This window comes from Euwallacea similis, chromosome 31 (assembly GCF_039881205.1).
Source record: "Euwallacea similis isolate ESF13 chromosome 31, ESF131.1, whole genome shotgun sequence".
Lineage (NCBI taxonomy): Eukaryota > Metazoa > Arthropoda > Insecta > Coleoptera > Curculionidae > Euwallacea > Euwallacea similis.
The window spans coordinates 1,915,806-1,940,866 of record NC_089639.1 but is presented as its reverse complement, the minus strand read 5'-3'; the positions used below and the strand labels follow the sequence as shown (position 1 = coordinate 1,940,866).

The 25,061-nt window shown below is 39.1% G+C and overlaps 9 pseudogenes; all 9 read left to right on the top strand.

Annotated features, from left to right (window-relative positions):
* The first annotated feature begins 41 nt into the window (after window positions 1-41).
* On the top strand, window positions 42-5,242 carry LOC136417942 (uridine 5'-monophosphate synthase-like; annotated as a pseudogene).
* Window positions 5,243-6,591: 1,349 nt separating this feature from the next.
* Window positions 6,592-7,574, top strand: LOC136417941 (uridine 5'-monophosphate synthase-like; annotated as a pseudogene).
* Window positions 7,575-8,923: 1,349 nt separating this feature from the next.
* On the top strand, window positions 8,924-9,903 carry LOC136417940 (uridine 5'-monophosphate synthase-like; annotated as a pseudogene).
* Window positions 9,904-11,252: 1,349 nt separating this feature from the next.
* Window positions 11,253-12,232, top strand: LOC136417939 (uridine 5'-monophosphate synthase-like; annotated as a pseudogene).
* A 1,375-nt stretch (window positions 12,233-13,607) lies between these two features.
* On the top strand, window positions 13,608-14,566 carry LOC136417938 (uridine 5'-monophosphate synthase-like; annotated as a pseudogene).
* Window positions 14,567-15,941: 1,375 nt separating this feature from the next.
* LOC136417937 (uridine 5'-monophosphate synthase-like) lies at window positions 15,942-16,935 on the top strand (annotated as a pseudogene).
* Window positions 16,936-18,275: 1,340 nt separating this feature from the next.
* On the top strand, window positions 18,276-19,234 carry LOC136417936 (uridine 5'-monophosphate synthase-like; annotated as a pseudogene).
* A 1,375-nt stretch (window positions 19,235-20,609) lies between these two features.
* Window positions 20,610-21,600, top strand: LOC136417935 (uridine 5'-monophosphate synthase-like; annotated as a pseudogene).
* Window positions 21,601-22,940: 1,340 nt separating this feature from the next.
* On the top strand, window positions 22,941-23,931 carry LOC136417934 (uridine 5'-monophosphate synthase-like; annotated as a pseudogene).
* Window positions 23,932-25,061: the final 1,130 nt, after the last annotated feature.

Genomic DNA, 25,061 nt, shown 5'->3' with positions numbered 1-25,061 from the left:
AAACCAATGCATTTGGAACAGTTCGTAAAAATAGAAGAGAAATGCCCCGCATGGAAGAAAATTTGAAGAAAGGAGATATTTGCTACCGATCAACTGATATTTTATTGGCAATGAAATGGCATGATAAAAAAGAGGTTTGGTTGTTGTCTTCTGCACACGCAGCTACATTGACTGAAACTAAGAAGAGAGATTATCGTACAGGGTTAAATAAGAAGAAACCATCGTGTATTGTAGATTATAATTCTAACATGAGTGCTGTAGATAGAGTTGATATGATTTTGAGTACACTTAATTCCGTAAGGAAAACGGTAAAATGGTATAAAAAGTTATTTTTCCACTTGTCAGATTTAGCCATATACATATAATGCATATATTCAATATCAAAATTCTATTGGTTTGAAACAAAAATTTAGCGAATTTCATTTAACATTGATAAGAGATATTTTAGGAAAATATCCTCAAAGTAGAAGCATGACAGGAGGAGGAAAAAGAAAATCCAAGTATTTACCGTTTCGTTTAATTGATAGATATTTTCCATCAAAATGTCATAATCGTGCGGGCACAACACAATTATCAAGAAGAAAATGTGTTGTTTGCGCGAAAAATAAGAGAAGGAGTGACACGCGTTACGAATGCAGAAAATGCGATGTCGGTTTATGTATCGATAATTGTTTTGAAAATTTTCACACACAACTGAATTATTAATTTTTGATATATTCATTAAATTTAGTTTTTAGTTTATTGTAAATTTTAATGTTTATAATGAATAATTACTATTCAAAAATAACGCGCTTTAATTATTTAATCTCGTGTAAAAGAATTTCTATAACTTATTATTATTTGCCCCTTCAATCAACAGAGTTCAGTCTAGCGAAAAAGTATTCCGTCCATAGCGATGGTCAGCGCTAGCCGTGCGCCGTCCTTACAGACCGCATACATCATTAGTATTCAGCACTCAAAGGGTTAATTAGGTAAATGTCTATATTACACAGTGTATAATATTAATAAAAAATTAAACTATTAATAGACGTAGCATGTTTCATTTGCAAATGTATTAAAGAAATGAGTATTCCGCCAAAACTAAAGGAAATGAGTATAATGTTACCTTAACAAAAGTTGAAGAAGATTAAAATCTCAACAATATAGGATTCGTAAATACAGGGTGTCCTATTTAAAAATTCAAAAAAAAAATGAATTTGAATATTCCTAAGTTGCAGGGCCTGTAGAAAGTATTCTGAATAAGAAATCGACTTATTCGTTGAACAAGGCACTTAAGCATCCCTTTGTCTTCTGTTGTGTCAGTTTTTGTTAAAATAATTAACGTGCTTTGAAAGTTATAGCGCATGTTATGGAACCATATTTTGCTTCAAATTTAAACATTTTTCCACATAAGCAGACAACGTCCCAATTTAATTTAAAACTAATTACCCTACCACGGAGAGAATTTTACGAGGAATCCATATATACAGTAATATATGTATAGGAGTTCCGTTAAATAAAATGAATAAATATTTTCACCCGTCTTTATGCAACACCCTATATGGTAAAAAATATTTTTAAAATGTAGGTTGCATGTTCACGTATAACTTTTATACAAACAGTAGTTTTTTTTAATTTTGTAAAATAAGAAAGATATGGTACTTTGTCACACTATTGCGCCAGCCTGTATGTATCTGTTATTACTCTTAAAATGGTTTCTTTTCTTTGCTTTATTTTGCAAAAAGTAGATTTAGCTATATTGTATTTTCTGGATAAATTTGAAACACTTGCACCTTTACTTAGCTCCTGAATTACAAGAGATTTTTCATATAGAGTTAAGCACTTTGGTTTTTTCAGCGACATTACATACAGGATTATTCACGCTATACAACGCGGAATATTGGGGCTAAAATACGAGGCTTTCAAAAAATTTCACTTTTGCGCTATATGGGGATCTATTATCGCTACTTTTTAAAATTATTTTCATATTATACAGGGTGTCCCAAAAGCCTTAAAAGTATCAAAGTTATGTTTTTTTGAGTGGAACCCTCTGTATATTATTGCATGTTTGGATTCTCTGATCAAAATAAGTGTTTGTTTTAATAAGGTTTACTATATCTAAAACTTAAGAATTTTTAAATAATTTGAATTTTATCAAAATTTGACCTAATTTTCATGTTTTTAACACTTAAGAAGTATTTAAGTTATGCAAGTGTAATTTACAATGTAGTGTAACAATAGATCATATTTTATATCCCAATCATGATAAACTTGCCATTTTATACAGGATATGTAAAAATTAAAACTAATCAAATAAAAAATTTAACTGGCTATAACTTGATTAATTTAAATACAACGCTATATTTTTTAAATTACCAGGATATGTAATTTTTAATTACCTATCGAATGGTATTAGGGTGTTCATAGCTAAGTCTTCGCGTTTTTACAGAATACGCTAAATAATTGTTCTTTGCGCCATTTGGTGTTATTTAAAATTTAAGTCCCTCTGGCTGAGACAAGCCCGTCGGACGGCCTTATAATCGAAGCGTACACGAAAAAACCACCGTTCCACCGTCAAGCTTGCCGGGGAATTACCTGATCTTGTGGCAGGAATTGTGTGTCAAAATCAGTTATTTTTGGATCAGCCAGGGATGATACGATTGACCCCCGGGGTAAAAGTTGACGACTCAGGTGACCAGGTGACACATCCGGTCAGAGATGCGACCCACCAGAATATGTAACGATAGCAAAAAAGGGGCTGATGTTGCGGTTGTTGGACGTGGTATCACAGAGGCTAAATATCCAACGGTTGCGGCCAAGAATTATAGGGACTTGTTATGGCAGAGTTACATCAAACGAACAGAACGTCGAGTGATGATGATGCCTGAAGTTCAGAAATATCACCGATACAGATGATTTATTTACAAGTAATCTTAGAACCAAGGGTAAGTCGTTCTCGAATTGCTCATAATATGTGCTTCCAAAGGGAGCTTGGAAGATCGGGAGCCACTGGGTAAATTGATTGAAATACGTATTTTGTTACAACCGTGTGTATTTCCTTGTAACAGAAATGCTCGTGATTTGAGCTGGAAGCTTTATGTATTTTTCGATTAAATACAGTCGTATTCCAATAGAAAGTAACGTTGTATCGTTATCCCTAGGTTTAAAGAAACCCAAAATAATACGTTCGCCGTTAGATTAGATAATTTTAAGGCAAAGTCGACATGGAAAATGTGATTATTGTGCAAATTTCGTCCCAGGAACTATTTGTTATTTTTACGAGGCAAATCTCGCCTGTATCCTTACGAGAAGTAGATTAAATAAACGAAAAATTTGTTGAGCCGCACAGTACGCGACGTTGCCTAGCTTCGAAAGTCTTGTAATGTCAACAATGCGGCAACATCGCTTGAGAAACACGTGAAGTAGTCAGGAAAACCTAACCTCACTTTTCGATTTACCCAACGTGGAAAATTCAATTCTTCTTCATTTCGAATTTTGCCCTCATCGTGGAAACTGATACTTTCCATCGATATTTTTGCCTTGAATCATTTAACTGTACGCATGTCCAACCAATCAACCAGACCTGAAAACTTTCGCAGTAAAATTGTTAAAAATCAACGCTGTTAAATTTGGCGAATTTAAAGTGAAATGGGGGCTTTCGATCCCCCATTTGTGATAATTTGTATATAGTTATCCGTATATTATGGTACGTAAAATCATTGTTTTATATAGGACTTTTACGCGCACTTGGACAAAGCCTTGACTTAGTTAATTTCGCTGTTTCTTCCAGAACACCCTGGTAGACTTACTCGTTGAGAGAATAAATGAAATGTATGTCGATATAATAACGTTCAGTTCTATATCATCAGCCTTACCTATAGCAACAGCAATATCTTTACAAACGTCCATTCCCATGGTAATGAGGAGACGAGAACTGAAATCTTATGGGACAAAAAAGTTAATCGAAGGCGTTTTTAATGCTGGGAATTGTTGTATCGTTGTTCAAGATGTTGTCACCCTCTGAAAGCGGTGTATTGGAGATGGTTAAGGATCTTCGGGATGAAGGTAAGAATCAGTTTACACTATTAAAAAAAATTCAAAATTATAAACGTCGGGATACTTCAAGGAAGTTCTTTATTGTCCTATTGTATTGTTTCAGGATTAAAATGTAAAGATGCCATTGTGTTTCTAAACAGAGAAGAAGGATGAGGGCATCTCTTAAAAAATCAAGGGATTGCAATACACGAGTAACTGACATTAGGTCAGATAGTTTAATGTTATATATGGAACCAAACGTATTGGTGAAGCGATGGTTCGGACAGCGACTCATTACATTGAAGATAATGAAGTGCCTGAGGCTAGCGTGACAAAAACACCCAACAAATTAAAAGTGTCGTTTTTGACGGAGGGGGGGGGGGGGGCTTTTGGCCGAAAACCCTGTTGTCTCAAAGATATTTCAAATTACGTCTACCAAACAAACAACTCCGTGTTTGGCTGCGGATTTATTAACCGACACGAAGAAAATCTTCAAACTTAGCCGAACAAGTGGGACCGCATGTTCGTGTCTTAAAAACTCACCTAGATATCGCCCCAGAAATTTAATGTAAATTTTCTCAAACATTTGAAAAAGATAAAGCTGAACGTCATAATTTTATCCTGTTTGAAGATCGGAAATTTGCCGATATTGGCAACGCAGTTGCTCGGCAACACGGCAAAGGCCTCTGCAAGATATCTTCTTGGGCAGGATTGGTCACACAGTACGTTCCCTACTCGGAAAAGACGTTCTTGATGCAATTCAAGACAGTGAAAGCACAATAGAAATGGGCGTGTTCCCTCTGGCTGAGACAAGCCCGTCGGACGGCCTTATAATCGAAGCGTACACGAAAAAACCACCGTTCCACCGTCAAGCTTGCCGGGGAATTACCTGATCTTGTGGCAGGAATTGTGTGTCAAAATCAGTTATTTTTGGATCAGCCAGGGATGATACGATTGACCCCCGGGGTAAAAGTTGACGACTCAGGTGACCAGGTGACACATCCGGTCAGAGATGCGACCCACCAGAATATGTAACGATAGCAAAAAAGGGGCTGATGTTGCGGTTGTTGGACGTGGTATCACAGAGGCTAAATATCCAACGGTTGCGGCCAAGAATTATAGGGACTTGTTATGGCAGAGTTACATCAAACGAACAGAACGTCGAGTGATGATGATGCCTGAAGTTCAGAAATATCACCGATACAGATGATTTATTTACAAGTAATCTTAGAACCAAGGGTAAGTCGTTCTCGAATTGCTCATAATATGTGCTTCCAAAGGGAGCTTGGAAGATCGGGAGCCACTGGGTAAATTGATTGAAATACGTATTTTGTTACAACCGTGTGTATTTCCTTGTAACAGAAATGCTCGTGATTTGAGCTGGAAGCTTTATGTATTTTTCGATTAAATACAGTCGTATTCCAATAGAAAGTAACGTTGTATCGTTATCCCTAGGTTTAAAGAAACCCAAAATAATACGTTCGCCGTTAGATTAGATAATTTTAAGGCAAAGTCGACATGGAAAATGTGATTATTGTGCAAATTTCGTCCCAGGAACTATTTGTTATTTTTACGAGGCAAATCTCGCCTGTATCCTTACGAGAAGTAGATTAAATAAACGAAAAATTTGTTGAGCCGCACAGTACGCGACGTTGCCTAGCTTCGAAAGTCTTGTAATGTCAACAATGCGGCAACATCGCTTGAGAAACACGTGAAGTAGTCAGGAAAACCTAACCTCACTTTTCGATTTACCCAACGTGGAAAATTCAATTCTTCTTCATTTCGAATTTTGCCCTCATCGTGGAAACTGATACTTTCCATCGATATTTTTGCCTTGAATCATTTAACTGTACGCATGTCCAACCAATCAACCAGACCTGAAAACTTTCGCAGTAAAATTGTTAAAAATCAACGCTGTTAAATTTGGCGAATTTAAAGTGAAATGGGGGCTTTCGATCCCCCATTTGTGATAATTTGTATATAGTTATCCGTATATTATGGTACGTAAAATCATTGTTTTATATAGGACTTTTACGCGCACTTGGACAAAGCCTTGACTTAGTTAATTTCGCTGTTTCTTCCAGAACACCCTGGTAGACTTACTCGTTGAGAGAATAAATGAAATGTATGTCGATATAATAACGTTCAGTTCTATATCATCAGCCTTACCTATAGCAACAGCAATATCTTTACAAACGTCCATTCCCATGGTAATGAGGAGACGAGAACTGAAATCTTATGGGACAAAAAAGTTAATCGAAGGCGTTTTTAATGCTGGGAATTGTTGTATCGTTGTTCAAGATGTTGTCACCCTCTGAAAGCGGTGTATTGGAGATGGTTAAGGATCTTCGGGATGAAGGTAAGAATCAGTTTACACTATTAAAAAAAATTCAAAATTATAAACGTCGGGATACTTCAAGGAAGTTCTTTATTGTCCTATTGTATTGTTTCAGGATTAAAATGTAAAGATGCCATTGTGTTTCTAAACAGAGAAGAAGGATGAGGGCATCTCTTAAAAAATCAAGGGATTGCAATACACGAGTAACTGACATTAGGTCAGATAGTTTAATGTTATATATGGAACCAAACGTATTGGTGAAGCGATGGTTCGGACAGCGACTCATTACATTGAAGATAATGAAGTGCCTGAGGCTAGCGTGACAAAAACACCCAACAAATTAAAAGTGTCGTTTTTGACGGAGGGGGGGGGGGGGGGGGCTTTTGGCCGAAAACCCTGTTGTCTCAAAGATATTTCAAATTACGTCTACCAAACAAACAACTCCGTGTTTGGCTGCGGATTTATTAACCGACACGAAGAAAATCTTCAAACTTAGCCGAACAAGTGGGACCGCATGTTCGTGTCTTAAAAACTCACCTAGATATCGCCCCAGAAATTTAATGTAAATTTTCTCAAACATTTGAAAAAGATAAAGCTGAACGTCATAATTTTATCCTGTTTGAAGATCGGAAATTTGCCGATATTGGCAACGCAGTTGCTCGGCAACACGGCAAAGGCCTCTGCAAGATATCTTCTTGGGCAGGATTGGTCACACAGTACGTTCCCTACTCGGAAAAGACGTTCTTGATGCAATTCAAGACAGTGAAAGCACAATAGAAATGGGCGTGTTCCCTCTGGCTGAGACAAGCCCGTCGGACGGCCTTATAATCGAAGCGTACACGAAAAAACCACCGTTCCACCGTCAAGCTTGCCGGGGAATTACCTGATCTTGTGGCAGGAATTGTGTGTCAAAATCAGTTATTTTTGGATCAGCCAGGGATGATACGATTGACCCCCGGGGTAAAAGTTGACGACTCAGGTGACCAGGTGACACATCCGGTCAGAGATGCGACCCACCAGAATATGTAACGATAGCAAAAAAGGGGCTGATGTTGCGGTTGTTGGACGTGGTATCACAGAGGCTAAATATCCAACGGTTGCGGCCAAGAATTATAGGGACTTGTTATGGCAGAGTTACATCAAACGAACAGAACGTCGAGTGATGATGATGCCTGAAGTTCAGAAATATCACCGATACAGATGATTTATTTACAAGTAATCTTAGAACCAAGGGTAAGTCGTTCTCGAATTGCTCATAATATGTGCTTCCAAAGGGAGCTTGGAAGATCGGGAGCCACTGGGTAAATTGATTGAAATACGTATTTTGTTACAACCGTGTGTATTTCCTTGTAACAGAAATGCTCGTGATTTGAGCTGGAAGCTTTATGTATTTTTCGATTAAATACAGTCGTATTCCAATAGAAAGTAACGTTGTATCGTTATCCCTAGGTTTAAAGAAACCCAAAATAATACGTTCGCCGTTAGATTAGATAATTTTAAGGCAAAGTCGACATGGAAAATGTGATTATTGTGCAAATTTCGTCCCAGGAACTATTTGTTATTTTTACGAGGCAAATCTCGCCTGTATCCTTACGAGAAGTAGATTAAATAAACGAAAAATTTGTTGAGCCGCACAGTACGCGACGTTGCCTAGCTTCGAAAGTCTTGTAATGTCAACAATGCGGCAACATCGCTTGAGAAACACGTGAAGTAGTCAGGAAAACCTAACCTCACTTTTCGATTTACCCAACGTGGAAAATTCAATTCTTCTTCATTTCGAATTTTGCCCTCATCGTGGAAACTGATACTTTCCATCGATATTTTTGCCTTGAATCATTTAACTGTACGCATGTCCAACCAATCAACCAGACCTGAAAACTTTCGCAGTAAAATTGTTAAAAATCAACGCTGTTAAATTTGGCGAATTTAAAGTGAAATGGGGGCTTTCGATCCCCCATTTGTGATAATTTGTATATAGTTATCCGTATATTATGGTACGTAAAATCATTGTTTTATATAGGACTTTTACGCGCACTTGGACAAAGCCTTGACTTAGTTAATTTCGCTGTTTCTTCCAGAACACCCTGGTAGACTTACTCGTTGAGAGAATAAATGAAATGTATGTCGATATAATAACGTTCAGTTCTATATCATCAGCCTTACCTATAGCAACAGCAATATCTTTACAAACGTCCATTCCCATGGTAATGAGGAGACGAGAACTGAAATCTTATGGGACAAAAAAGTTAATCGAAGGCGTTTTTAATGCTGGGAATTGTTGTATCGTTGTTCAAGATGTTGTCACCCTCTGAAAGCGGTGTATTGGAGATGGTTAAGGATCTTCGGGATGAAGGTAAGAATCAGTTTACACTATTAAAAAAAATTCAAAATTATAAACGTCGGGATACTTCAAGGAAGTTCTTTATTGTCCTATTGTATTGTTTCAGGATTAAAATGTAAAGATGCCATTGTGTTTCTAAACAGAGAAGAAGGATGAGGGCATCTCTTAAAAAATCAAGGGATTGCAATACACGAGTAACTGACATTAGGTCAGATAGTTTAATGTTATATATGGAACCAAACGTATTGGTGAAGCGATGGTTCGGACAGCGACTCATTACATTGAAGATAATGAAGTGCCTGAGGCTAGCGTGACAAAAACACCCAACAAATTAAAAGTGTCGTTTTTGACGGAGGGGGGGGGGGGGGCTTTTGGCCGAAAACCCTGTTGTCTCAAAGATATTTCAAATTACGTCTACCAAACAAACAACTCCGTGTTTGGCTGCGGATTTATTAACCGACACGAAGAAAATCTTCAAACTTAGCCGAACAAGTGGGACCGCATGTTCGTGTCTTAAAAACTCACCTAGATATCGCCCCAGAAATTTAATGTAAATTTTCTCAAACATTTGAAAAAGATAAAGCTGAACGTCATAATTTTATCCTGTTTGAAGATCGGAAATTTGCCGATATTGGCAACGCAGTTGCTCGGCAACACGGCAAAGGCCTCTGCAAGATATCTTCTTGGGCAGGATTGGTCACACAGTACGTTCCCTACTCGGAAAAGACGTTCTTGATGCAATTCAAGACAGTGAAAGCACAATAGAAATGGGCGTGTTCCCTCTGGCTGAGACAAGCCCGTCGGACGGCCTTATAATCGAAGCGTACACGAAAAAACCACCGTTCCACCGTCAAGCTTGCCGGGGAATTACCTGATCTTGTGGCAGGAATTGTGTGTCAAAATCAGTTATTTTTGGATCAGCCAGGGATGATACGATTGACCCCCGGGGTAAAAGTTGACGACTCAGGTGACCAGGTGACACATCCGGTCAGAGATGCGACCCACCAGAATATGTAACGATAGCAAAAAAGGGGCTGATGTTGCGGTTGTTGGACGTGGTATCACAGAGGCTAAATATCCAACGGTTGCGGCCAAGAATTATAGGGACTTGTTATGGCAGAGTTACATCAAACGAACAGAACGTCGAGTGATGATGATGCCTGAAGTTCAGAAATATCACCGATACAGATGATTTATTTACAAGTAATCTTAGAACCAAGGGTAAGTCGTTCTCGAATTGCTCATAATATGTGCTTCCAAAGGGAGCTTGGAAGATCGGGAGCCACTGGGTAAATTGATTGAAATACGTATTTTGTTACAACCGTGTGTATTTCCTTGTAACAGAAATGCTCGTGATTTGAGCTGGAAGCTTTATGTATTTTTCGATTAAATACAGTCGTATTCCAATAGAAAGTAACGTTGTATCGTTATCCCTAGGTTTAAAGAAACCCAAAATAATACGTTCGCCGTTAGATTAGATAATTTTAAGGCAAAGTCGACATGGAAAATGTGATTATTGTGCAAATTTCGTCCCAGGAACTATTTGTTATTTTTACGAGGCAAATCTCGCCTGTATCCTTACGAGAAGTAGATTAAATAAACGAAAAATTTGTTGAGCCGCACAGTACGCGACGTTGCCTAGCTTCGAAAGTCTTGTAATGTCAACAATGCGGCAACATCGCTTGAGAAACACGTGAAGTAGTCAGGAAAACCTAACCTCACTTTTCGATTTACCCAACGTGGAAAATTCAATTCTTCTTCATTTCGAATTTTGCCCTCATCGTGGAAACTGATACTTTCCATCGATATTTTTGCCTTGAATCATTTAACTGTACGCATGTCCAACCAATCAACCAGACCTGAAAACTTTCGCAGTAAAATTGTTAAAAATCAACGCTGTTAAATTTGGCGAATTTAAAGTGAAATGGGGGCTTTCGATCCCCCATTTGTGATAATTTGTATATAGTTATCCGGATATTATGGTACGTAAAATCATTGTTTTATATAGGACTTTTACGCGCACTTGGACAAAGCCTTGACTTAGTTAATTTCGCTGTTTCTTCCAGAACACCCTGGTAGACTTACTCGTTGAGAGAATAAATGAAATGTATGTCGATATAATAACGTTCAGTTCTATATCATCAGCCTTACCTATAGCAACAGCAATATCTTTACAAACGTCCATTCCCATGGTAATGAGGAGACGAGAACTGAAATCTTATGGGACAAAAAAGTTAATCGAAGGCGTTTTTAATGCTGGGAATTGTTGTATCGTTGTTCAAGATGTTGTCACCCTCTGAAAGCGGTGTATTGGAGATGGTTAAGGATCTTCGGGATGAAGGTAAGAATCAGTTTACACTATTAAAAAAAATTCAAAATTATAAACGTCGGGATACTTCAAGGAAGTTCTTTATTGTCCTATTGTATTGTTTCAGGATTAAAATGTAAAGATGCCATTGTGTTTCTAAACAGAGAAGAAGGATGAGGGCATCTCTTAAAAAATCAAGGGATTGCAATACACGAGTAACTGACATTAGGTCAGATAGTTTAATGTTATATATGGAACCAAACGTATTGGTGAAGCGATGGTTCGGACAGCGACTCATTACATTGAAGATAATGAAGTGCCTGAGGCTAGCGTGACAAAAACACCCAACAAATTAAAAGTGTCGTTTTTGACGGAGGGGGGGGGGGGGGCTTTTGGCCGAAAACCCTGTTGTCTCAAAGATATTTCAAATTACGTCTACCAAACAAACAACTCCGTGTTTGGCTGCGGATTTATTAACCGACACGAAGAAAATCTTCAAACTTAGCCGAACAAGTGGGACCGCATGTTCGTGTCTTAAAAACTCACCTAGATATCGCCCCAGAAATTTAATGTAAATTTTCTCAAACATTTGAAAAAGATAAAGCTGAACGTCATAATTTTATCCTGTTTGAAGATCGGAAATTTGCCGATATTGGCAACGCAGTTGCTCGGCAACACGGCAAAGGCCTCTGCAAGATATCTTCTTGGGCAGGATTGGTCACACAGTACGTTCCCTACTCGGAAAAGACGTTCTTGATGCAATTCAAGACAGTGAAAGCACAATAGAAATGGGCGTGTTCCCTCTGGCTGAGACAAGCCCGTCGGACGGCCTTATAATCGAAGCGTACACGAAAAAACCACCGTTCCACCGTCAAGCTTGCCGGGGAATTACCTGATCTTGTGGCAGGAATTGTGTGTCAAAATCAGTTATTTTTGGATCAGCCAGGGATGATACGATTGACCCCCGGGGTAAAAGTTGACGACTCAGGTGACCAGGTGACACATCCGGTCAGAGATGCGACCCACCAGAATATGTAACGATAGCAAAAAAGGGGCTGATGTTGCGGTTGTTGGACGTGGTATCACAGAGGCTAAATATCCAACGGTTGCGGCCAAGAATTATAGGGACTTGTTATGGCAGAGTTACATCAAACGAACAGAACGTCGAGTGATGATGATGCCTGAAGTTCAGAAATATCACCGATACAGATGATTTATTTACAAGTAATCTTAGAACCAAGGGTAAGTCGTTCTCGAATTGCTCATAATATGTGCTTCCAAAGGGAGCTTGGAAGATCGGGAGCCACTGGGTAAATTGATTGAAATACGTATTTTGTTACAACCGTGTGTATTTCCTTGTAACAGAAATGCTCGTGATTTGAGCTGGAAGCTTTATGTATTTTTCGATTAAATACAGTCGTATTCCAATAGAAAGTAACGTTGTATCGTTATCCCTAGGTTTAAAGAAACCCAAAATAATACGTTCGCCGTTAGATTAGATAATTTTAAGGCAAAGTCGACATGGAAAATGTGATTATTGTGCAAATTTCGTCCCAGGAACTATTTGTTATTTTTACGAGGCAAATCTCGCCTGTATCCTTACGAGAAGTAGATTAAATAAACGAAAAATTTGTTGAGCCGCACAGTACGCGACGTTGCCTAGCTTCGAAAGTCTTGTAATGTCAACAATGCGGCAACATCGCTTGAGAAACACGTGAAGTAGTCAGGAAAACCTAACCTCACTTTTCGATTTACCCAACGTGGAAAATTCAATTCTTCTTCATTTCGAATTTTGCCCTCATCGTGGAAACTGATACTTTCCATCGATATTTTTGCCTTGAATCATTTAACTGTACGCATGTCCAACCAATCAACCAGACCTGAAAACTTTCGCAGTAAAATTGTTAAAAATCAACGCTGTTAAATTTGGCGAATTTAAAGTGAAATGGGGGCTTTCGATCCCCCATTTGTGATAATTTGTATATAGTTATCCGGATATTATGGTACGTAAAATCATTGTTTTATATAGGACTTTTACGCGCACTTGGACAAAGCCTTGACTTAGTTAATTTCGCTGTTTCTTCCAGAACACCCTGGTAGACTTACTCGTTGAGAGAATAAATGAAATGTATGTCGATATAATAACGTTCAGTTCTATATCATCAGCCTTACCTATAGCAACAGCAATATCTTTACAAACGTCCATTCCCATGGTAATGAGGAGACGAGAACTGAAATCTTATGGGACAAAAAAGTTAATCGAAGGCGTTTTTAATGCTGGGAATTGTTGTATCGTTGTTCAAGATGTTGTCACCCTCTGAAAGCGGTGTATTGGAGATGGTTAAGGATCTTCGGGATGAAGGTAAGAATCAGTTTACACTATTAAAAAAAATTCAAAATTATAAACGTCGGGATACTTCAAGGAAGTTCTTTATTGTCCTATTGTATTGTTTCAGGATTAAAATGTAAAGATGCCATTGTGTTTCTAAACAGAGAAGAAGGATGAGGGCATCTCTTAAAAAATCAAGGGATTGCAATACACGAGTAACTGACATTAGGTCAGATAGTTTAATGTTATATATGGAACCAAACGTATTGGTGAAGCGATGGTTCGGACAGCGACTCATTACATTGAAGATAATGAAGTGCCTGAGGCTAGCGTGACAAAAACACCCAACAAATTAAAAGTGTCGTTTTTGACGGAGGGGGGGGGGGGGGGGGGGCTTTTGGCCGAAAACCCTGTTGTCTCAAAGATATTTCAAATTACGTCTACCAAACAAACAACTCCGTGTTTGGCTGCGGATTTATTAACCGACACGAAGAAAATCTTCAAACTTAGCCGAACAAGTGGGACCGCATGTTCGTGTCTTAAAAACTCACCTAGATATCGCCCCAGAAATTTAATGTAAATTTTCTCAAACATTTGAAAAAGATAAAGCTGAACGTCATAATTTTATCCTGTTTGAAGATCGGAAATTTGCCGATATTGGCAACGCAGTTGCTCGGCAACACGGCAAAGGCCTCTGCAAGATATCTTCTTGGGCAGGATTGGTCACACAGTACGTTCCCTACTCGGAAAAGACGTTCTTGATGCAATTCAAGACAGTGAAAGCACAATAGAAATGGGCGTGTTCCCTCTGGCTGAGACAAGCCCGTCGGACGGCCTTATAATCGAAGCGTACACGAAAAAACCACCGTTCCACCGTCAAGCTTGCCGGGGAATTACCTGATCTTGTGGCAGGAATTGTGTGTCAAAATCAGTTATTTTTGGATCAGCCAGGGATGATACGATTGACCCCCGGGGTAAAAGTTGACGACTCAGGTGACCAGGTGACACATCCGGTCAGAGATGCGACCCACCAGAATATGTAACGATAGCAAAAAAGGGGCTGATGTTGCGGTTGTTGGACGTGGTATCACAGAGGCTAAATATCCAACGGTTGCGGCCAAGAATTATAGGGACTTGTTATGGCAGAGTTACATCAAACGAACAGAACGTCGAGTGATGATGATGCCTGAAGTTCAGAAATATCACCGATACAGATGATTTATTTACAAGTAATCTTAGAACCAAGGGTAAGTCGTTCTCGAATTGCTCATAATATGTGCTTCCAAAGGGAGCTTGGAAGATCGGGAGCCACTGGGTAAATTGATTGAAATACGTATTTTGTTACAACCGTGTGTATTTCCTTGTAACAGAAATGCTCGTGATTTGAGCTGGAAGCTTTATGTATTTTTCGATTAAATACAGTCGTATTCCAATAGAAAGTAACGTTGTATCGTTATCCCTAGGTTTAAAGAAACCCAAAATAATACGTTCGCCGTTAGATTAGATAATTTTAAGGCAAAGTCGACATGGAAAATGTGATTATTGTGCAAATTTCGTCCCAGGAACTATTTGTTATTTTTACGAGGCAAATCTCGCCTGTATCCTTACGAGAAGTAGATTAAATAAACGAAAAATTTGTTGAGCCGCACAGTACGCGACGTTGCCTAGCTTCGAAAGTCTTGTAATGTCAACAATGCGGCAACATCGCTTGAGAAACACGTGAAGTAGTCAGGAAAACCTAACCTCACTTTTCGATTTACCCAACGTGGAAAATTCAATTCTTCTTCATTTCGAATTTTGCCCTCATCGTGGAAACTGATACTTTCCATCGATATTTTTGCCTTGAATCATTTAACTGTACGCATGTCCAACCAATCAACCAGACCTGAAAACTTTCGCAGTAAAATTGTTAAAAATCAACGCTGTTAAATTTGGCGAATTTAAAGTGAAATGGGGGCTTTCGATCCCCCATTTGTGATAATTTGTATATAGTTATCCGGATATTATGGTACGTAAAATCATTGTTTTATATAGGACTTTTACGCGCACTTGGACAAAGCCTTGACTTAGTTAATTTCGCTGTTTCTTCCAGAACACCCTGGTAGACTTACTCGTTGAGAGAATAAATGAAATGTATGTCGATATAATAACGTTCAGTTCTATATCATCAGCCTTACCTATAGCAACAGCAATATCTTTACAAACGTCCATTCCCATGGTAATGAGGAGACGAGAACTGAAATCTTATGGGACAAAAAAGTTAATCGAAGGCGTTTTTAATGCTGGGAATTGTTGTATCGTTGTTCAAGATGTTGTCACCCTCTGAAAGCGGTGTATTGGAGATGGTTAAGGATCTTCGGGATGAAGGTAAGAATCAGTTTACACTATTAAAAAAAATTCAAAATTATAAACGTCGGGATACTTCAAGGAAGTTCTTTATTGTCCTATTGTATTGTTTCAGGATTAAAATGTAAAGATGCCATTGTGTTTCTAAACAGAGAAGAAGGATGAGGGCATCTCTTAAAAAATCAAGGGATTGCAATACACGAGTAACTGACATTAGGTCAGATAGTTTAATGTTATATATGGAACCAAACGTATTGGTGAAGCGATGGTTCGGACAGCGACTCATTACATTGAAGATAATGAAGTGCCTGAGGCTAGCGTGACAAAAACACCCAACAAATTAAAAGTGTCGTTTTTGACGGAGGGGGGGGGGGGGGGGGGGCTTTTGGCCGAAAACCCTGTTGTCTCAAAGATATTTCAAATTACGTCTACCAAACAAACAACTCCGTGTTTGGCTGCGGATTTATTAACCGACACGAAGAAAATCTTCAAACTTAGCCGAACAAGTGGGACCGCATGTTCGTGTCTTAAAAACTCACCTAGATATCGCCCCAGAAATTTAATGTAAATTTTCTCAAACATTTGAAAAAGATAAAGCTGAACGTCATAATTTTATCCTGTTTGAAGATCGGAAATTTGCCGATATTGGCAACGCAGTTGCTCGGCAACACGGCAAAGGCCTCTGCAAGATATCTTCTTGGGCAGGATTGGTCACACAGTACGTTCCCTACTCGGAAAAGACGTTCTTGATGCAATTCAAGACAGTGAAAGCACAATAGAAATGGGCGTGTTCCCTCTGGCTGAGACAAGCCCGTCGGACGGCCTTATAATCGAAGCGTACACGAAAAAACCACCGTTCCACCGTCAAGCTTGCCGGGGAATTACCTGATCTTGTGGCAGGAATTGTGTGTCAAAATCAGTTATTTTTGGATCAGCCAGGGATGATACGATTGACCCCCGGGGTAAAAGTTGACGACTCAGGTGACCAGGTGACACATCCGGTCAGAGATGCGACCCACCAGAATATGTAACGATAGCAAAAAAGGGGCTGATGTTGCGGTTGTTGGACGTGGTATCACAGAGGCTAAATATCCAACGGTTGCGGCCAAGAATTATAGGGACTTGTTATGGCAGAGTTACATCAAACGAACAGAACGTCGAGTGATGATGATGCCTGAAGTTCAGAAATATCACCGATACAGATGATTTATTTACAAGTAATCTTAGAACCAAGGGTAAGTCGTTCTCGAATTGCTCATAATATGTGCTTCCAAAGGGAGCTTGGAAGATCGGGAGCGACTGGGTAAATTGATTGAAATACGTATTTTGTTACAACCGTGTGTATTTCCTTGTAACAGAAATGCTCGTGATTTGAGCTGGAAGCTTTATGTATTTTTCGATTAAATACAGTCGTATTCCAATAGAAAGTAACGTTGTATCGTTATCCCTAGGTTTAAAGAAACCCAAAATAATACGTTCGCCGTTAGATTAGATAATTTTAAGGCAAAGTCGACATGGAAAATGTGATTATTGTGCAAATTTCGTCCCAGGAACTATTTGTTATTTTTACGAGGCAAATCTCGCCTGTATCCTTACGAGAAGTAGATTAAATAAACGAAAAATTTGTTGAGCCGCACAGTACGCGACGTTGCCTAGCTTCGAAAGTCTTGTAATGTCAACAATGCGGCAACATCGCTTGAGAAACACGTGAAGTAGTCAGGAAAACCTAACCTCACTTTTCGATTTACCCAACGTGGAAAATTCAATTCTTCTTCATTTCGAATTTTGCCCTCATCGTGGAAACTGATACTTTCCATCGATATTTTTGCCTTGAATCATTTAACTGTACGCATGTCCAACCAATCAACCAGACCTGAAAACTTTCGCAGTAAAATTGTTAAAAATCAACGCTGTTAAATTTGGCGAATTTAAAGTGAAATGGGGGCTTTCGATCCCCCATTTGTGATAATTTGTATATAGTTATCCGGATATTATGGTACGTAAAATCATTGTTTTATATAGGACTTTTACGCGCACTTGGACAAAGCCTTGACTTAGTTAATTTCGCTGTTTCTTCCAGAACACCCTGGTAGACTTACTCGTTGAGAGAATAAATGAAATGTATGTCGATATAATAACGTTCAGTTATATATCATCAGCCTTACCTATAGCAACAGCAATATCTTTACAAACGTCCATTCCCATGGTAATGAGGAGACGAGAACTGAAATCTTATGGGACAAAAAAGTTAATCGAAGGCGTTTTTAATGCTGGGAATTGTTGTATCGTTGTTCAAGATGTTGTCACCCTCTGAAAGCGGTGTATTGGAGATGGTTAAGGATCTTCGGGATGAAGGTAAGAATCAGTTTACACTATTAAAAAAAATTCAAAATTATAAACGTCGGGATACTTCAAGGAAGTTCTTTATTGTCCTATTGTATTGTTTCAGGATTAAAATGTAAAGATGCCATTGTGTTTCTAAACAGAGAAGAACGATGAGGGCATCTCTTAAAAAATCAAGGGATTGCAATACACGAGTAACTGACATTAGGTCAGATAGTTTAATGTTATATATGGAACCAAACGTATTGGTGAAGCGATGGTTCGGACAGCGACTCATTACATTGAAGATAATGAAGTGCCTGAGGCTAGCGTGACAAAAACACCCAACAAATTAAAAGTGTCGTTTTTGACGGAGGGGGGGGGGGGGGGGGGGCTTTTGGCCGAAAACCCTGTTGTCTCAAAGATATTTCAAATTACGTCTACCAAACAAACAACTCCGTGTTTGGCTGCGGATTTATTAACCGACACGAAGAAAATCTTCAAACTTAGCCGAACAAGTGGGACCGCATGTTCGTGTCTTAAAAACTCACCTAGATATCGCCCCAGAAATTTAATGTAAATTTTCTCAAACATTTGAAAAAGATAAAGCTGAACGTCATAATTTTATCCTGTTTGAAGATCGGAAATTTGCCGATATTGGCAACGCAGTTGCTCGGCAACACGGCAAAGGCCTCTGCAAGATATCTTCTTGGGCAGGATTGGTCACACAGTACGTTCCCTACTCGGAAAAGACGTTCTTGATGCAATTCAAGACAGTGAAAGCACAATAGAAATGGGCGTGTTCCCTCTGGCTGAGACAAGCCCGTCGGACGGCCTTATAATCGAAGCGTACACGAAAAAACCACCGTTCCACCGTCAAGCTTGCCGGGGAATTACCTGATCTTGTGGCAGGAATTGTGTGTCAAAATCAGTTATTTTTGGATCAGCCAGGGATGATACGATTGACCCCCGGGGTAAAAGTTGACGACTCAGGTGACCAGGTGACACATCCGGTCAGAGATGCGACCCACCAGAATATGTAACGATAGCAAAAAAGGGGCTGATGTTGCGGTTGTTGGACGTGGTATCACAGAGGCTAAATATCCAACGGTTGCGGCCAAGAATTATAGGGACTTGTTATGGCAGAGTTACATCAAACGAACAGAACGTCGAGTGATGATGATGCCTGAAGTTCAGAAATATCACCGATACAGATGATTTATTTACAAGTAATCTTAGAACCAAGGGTAAGTCGTTCTCGAATTGCTCATAATATGTGCTTCCAAAGGGAGCTTGGAAGATCGGGAGCCACTGGGTAAATTGATTGAAATACGTATTTTGTTACAACCGTGTGTATTTCCTTGTAACAGAAATGCTCGTGATTTGAGCTGGAAGCTTTATGTATTTTTCGATTAAATACAGTCGTATTCCAATAGAAAGTAACGTTGTATCGTTATCCCTAGGTTTAAAGAAACCCAAAATAATACGTTCGCCGTTAGATTAGATAATTTTAAGGCAAAGTCGACATGGAAAATGTGATTATTGTGCAAATTTCGTCCCAGGAACTATTTGTTATTTTTACGAGGCAAATCTCGCCTGTATCCTTACGAGAAGTAGATTAAATAAACGAAAAATTTGTTGAGCCGCACAGTACGCGACGTTGCCTAGCTTCGAAAGTCTTGTAATGTCAACAATGCGGCAACATCGCTTGAGAAACACGTGAAGTAGTCAGGAAAACCTAACCTCACTTTTCGATTTACCCAACGTGGAAAATTCAATTCTTCTTCATTTCGAATTTTGCCCTCATCGTGGAAACTGATACTTTCCATCGATATTTTTGCCTTGAATCATTTAACTGTACGCATGTCCAACCAATCAACCAGACCTGAAAACTTTCGCAGTAAAATTGTTAAAAATCAACGCTGTTAAATTTGGCGAATTTAAAGTGAAATGGGGGCTTTCGATCCCCCATTTGTGATAATTTGTATATAGTTATCCGGATATTATGGTACGTAAAATCATTGTTTTATATAGGACTTTTACGCGCACTTGGACAAAGCCTTGACTTAGTTAATTTCGCTGTTTCTTCCAGAACACCCTGGTAGACTTACTCGTTGAGAGAATAAATGAAATGTATGTCGATATAATAACGTTCAGTTATATATCATCAGCCTTACCTATAGCAACAGCAATATCTTTACAAACGTCCATTCCCATGGTAATGAGGAGACGAGAACTGAAATCTTATGGGACAAAAAAGTTAATCGAAGGCGTTTTTAATGCTGGGAATTGTTGTATCGTTGTTCAAGATGTTGTCACCCTCTGAAAGCGGTGTATTGGAGATGGTTAAGGATCTTCGGGATGAAGGTAAGAATCAGTTTACACTATTAAAAAAAATTCAAAATTATAAACGTCGGGATACTTCAAGGAAGTTCTTTATTGTCCTATTGTATTGTTTCAGGATTAAAATGTAAAGATGCCATTGTGTTTCTAAACAGAGAAGAACGATGAGGGCATCTCTTAAAAAATCAAGGGATTGCAATACACGAGTAACTGACATTAGGTCAGATAGTTTAATGTTATATATGGAACCAAACGTATTGGTGAAGCGATGGTTCGGACAGCGACTCATTACATTGAAGATAATGAAGTGCCTGAGGCTAGCGTGACAAAAACACCCAACAAATTAAAAGTGTCGTTTTTGACGGAGGGGGGGGGGGGGGGGCTTTTGGCCGAAAACCCTGTTGTCTCAAAGATATTTCAAATTACGTCTACCAAACAAACAACTCCGTGTTTGGCTGCGGATTTATTAACCGACACGAAGAAAATCTTCAAACTTAGCCGAACAAGTGGGACCGCATGTTCGTGTCTTAAAAACTCACCTAGATATCGCCCCAGAAATTTAATGTAAATTTTCTCAAACATTTGAAAAAGATAAAGCTGAACGTCATAATTTTATCCTGTTTGAAGATCGGAAATTTGCCGATATTGGCAACGCAGTTGCTCGGCAACACGGCAAAGGCCTCTGCAAGATATCTTCTTGGGCAGGATTGGTCACACAGTACGTTCCCTACTCGGAAAAGACGTTCTTGATGCAATTCAAGACAGTGAAAGCACAATAGAAATGGGCGTGTTCCCTCTGGCTGAGACAAGCCCGTCGGACGGCCTTATAATCGAAGCGTACACGAAAAAACCACCGTTCCACCGTCAAGCTTGCCGGGGAATTACCTGATCTTGTGGCAGGAATTGTGTGTCAAAATCAGTTATTTTTGGATCAGCCAGGGATGATACGATTGACCCCCGGGGTAAAAGTTGACGACTCAGGTGACCAGGTGACACATCCGGTCAGAGATGCGACCCACCAGAATATGTAACGATAGCAAAAAAGGGGCTGATGTTGCGGTTGTTGGACGTGGTATCACAGAGGCTAAATATCCAACGGTTGCGGCCAAGAATTATAGGGACTTGTTATGGCAGAGTTACATCAAACGAACAGAACGTCGAGTGATGATGATGCCTGAAGTTCAGAAATATCACCGATACAGATGATTTATTTACAAGTAATCTTAGAACCAAGGGTAAGTCGTTCTCGAATTGCTCATAATATGTGCTTCCAAAGGGAGCTTGGAAGATCGGGAGCGACTGGGTAAATTGATTGAAATACGTATTTTGTTACAACCGTGTGTATTTCCTTGTAACAGAAATGCTCGTGATTTGAGCTGGAAGCTTTATGTATTTTTCGATTAAATACAGTCGTATTCCAATAGAAAGTAACGTTGTATCGTTATCCCTAGGTTTAAAGAAACCCAAAATAATACGTTCGCCGTTAGATTAGATAATTTTAAGGCAAAGTCGACATGGAAAATGTGATTATTGTGCAAATTTCGTCCCAGGAACTATTTGTTATTTTTACGAGGCAAATCTCGCCTGTATCCTTACGAGAAGTAGATTAAATAAACGAAAAATTTGTTGAGCCGCACAGTACGCGACGTTGCCTAGCTTCGAAAGTCTTGTAATGTCAACAATGCGGCAACATCGCTTGAGAAACACGTGAAGTAGTCAGGAAAACCTAACCTCACTTTTCGATTTACCCAACGTGGAAAATTCAATTCTTCTTCATTTCGAATTTTGCCCTCATCGTGGAAACTGATACTTTCCATCGATATTTTTGCCTTGAATCATTTAACTGTACGCATGTCCAACCAATCAACCAGACCTGAAAACTTTCGCAGTAAAATTGTTAAAAATCAACGCTGTTAAATTTGGCGAATTTAAAGTGAAATGGGGGCTTTCGATCCCCCATTTGTGATAATTTGTATATAGTTATCCGGATATTATGGTACGTAAAATCATTGTTTTATATAGGACTTTTACGCGCACTTGGACAAAGCCTTGACTTAGTTAATTTCGCTGTTTCTTCCAGAACACCCTGGTAGACTTACTCGTTGAGAGAATAAATGAAATGTATGTCGATATAATAACGTTCAGTTATATATCATCAGCCTTACCTATAGCAACAGCAATATCTTTACAAACGTCCATTCCCATGGTAATGAGGAGACGAGAACTGAAATCTTATGGGACAAAAAAGTTAATCGAAGGCGTTTTTAATGCTGGGAATTGTTGTATCGTTGTTCAAGATGTTGTCACCCTCTGAAAGCGGTGTATTGGAGATGGTTAAGGATCTTCGGGATGAAGGTAAGAATCAGTTTACACTATTAAAAAAAATTCAAAATTATAAACGTCGGGATACTTCAAGGAAGTTCTTTATTGTCCTATTGTATTGTTTCAGGATTAAAATGTAAAGATGCCATTGTGTTTCTAAACAGAGAAGAACGATGAGGGCATCTCTTAAAAAATCAAGGGATTGCAATACACGAGTAACTGACATTAGGTCAGATAGTTTAATGTTATATATGGAACCAAACGTATTGGTGAAGCGATGGTTCGGACAGCGACTCATTACATTGAAGATAATGAAGTGCCTGAGGCTAGCGTGACAAAAACACCCAACAAATTAAAAGTGTCGTTTTTGACGGGGGGGGGGGGGGGGGGGCTTTTGGCCGAAAACCCTGTTGTCTCAAAGATATTTCAAATTACGTCTACCAAACAAACAACTCCGTGTTTGGCTGCGGATTTATTAACCGACACGAAGAAAATCTTCAAACTTAGCCGAACAAGTGGGACCGCATGTTCGTGTCTTAAAAACTCACCTAGATATCGCCCCAGAAATTTAATGTAAATTTTCTCAAACATTTGAAAAAGATAAAGCTGAACGTCATAATTTTATCCTGTTTGAAGATCGGAAATTTGCCGATATTGGCAACGCAGTTGCTCGGCAACACGGCAAAGGCCTCTGCAAGATATCTTCTTGGGCAGGATTGGTCACACAGTACGTTCCCTACTCGGAAAAGACGTTCTTGATGCAATTCAAGACAGTGAAAGCACAATAGAAATGGGCGTGTTCCCTCTGGCTGAGACAAGCCCGTCGGACGGCCTTATAATCGAAGCGTACACGAAAAAACCACCGTTCCACCGTCAAGCTTGCCGGGGAATTACCTGATCTTGTGGCAGGAATTGTGTGTCAAAATCAGTTATTTTTGGATCAGCCAGGGATGATACGATTGACCCCCGGGGTAAAAGTTGACGACTCAGGTGACCAGGTGACACATCCGGTCAGAGATGCGACCCACCAGAATATGTAACGATAGCAAAAAAGGGGCTGATGTTGCGGTTGTTGGACGTGGTATCACAGAGGCTAAATATCCAACGGTTGCGGCCAAGAATTATAGGGACTTGTTATGGCAGAGTTACATCAAACGAACAGAACGTCGAGTGATGATGATGCCTGAAGTTCAGAAATATCACCGATACAGATGATTTATTTACAAGTAATCTTAGAACCAAGGGTAAGTCGTTCTCGAATTGCTCATAATATGTGCTTCCAAAGGGAGCTTGGAAGATCGGGAGCGACTGGGTAAATTGATTGAAATACGTATTTTGTTACAACCGTGTGTATTTCCTTGTAACAGAAATGCTCGTGATTTGAGCTGGAAGCTTTATGTATTTTTCGATTAAATACAGTCGTATTCCAATAGAAAGTAACGTTGTATCGTTATCCCTAGGTTTAAAGAAACCCAAAATAATACGTTCGCCGTTAGATTAGATAATTTTAAGGCAAAGTCGACATGGAAAATGTGATTATTGTGCAAATTTCGTCCCAGGAACTATTTGTTATTTTTACGAGGCAAATCTCGCCTGTATCCTTACGAGAAGTAGATTAAATAAACGAAAAATTTGTTGAGCCGCACAGTACGCGACGTTGCCTAGCTTCGAAAGTCTTGTAATGTCAACAATGCGGCAACATCGCTTGAGAAACACGTGAAGTAGTCAGGAAAACCTAACCTCACTTTTCGATTTACCCAACGTGGAAAATTCAATTCTTCTTCATTTCGAATTTTGCCCTCATCGTGGAAACTGATACTTTCCATCGATATTTTTGCCTTGAATCATTTAACTGTACGCATGTCCAACCAATCAACCAGACCTGAAAACTTTCGCAGTAAAATTGTTAAAAATCAACGCTGTTAAATTTGGCGAATTTAAAGTGAAATGGGGGCTTTCGATCCCCCATTTGTGATAATTTGTATATAGTTATCCGGATATTATGGTACGTAAAATCATTGTTTTATATAGGACTTTTACGCGCACTTGGACAAAGCCTTGACTTAGTTAATTTCGCTGTTTCTTCCAGAACACCCTGGTAGACTTACTCGTTGAGAGAATAAATGAAATGTATGTCGATATAATAACGTTCAGTTATATATCATCAGCCTTACCTATAGCAACAGCAATATCTTTACAAACGTCCATTCCCATGGTAATGAGGAGACGAGAACTGAAATCTTATGGGACAAAAAAGTTAATCGAAGGCGTTTTTAATGCTGGGAATTGTTGTATCGTTGTTCAAGATGTTGTCACCCTCTGAAAGCGGTGTATTGGAGATGGTTAAGGATCTTCGGGATGAAGGTAAGAATCAGTTTACACTATTAAAAAAAATTCA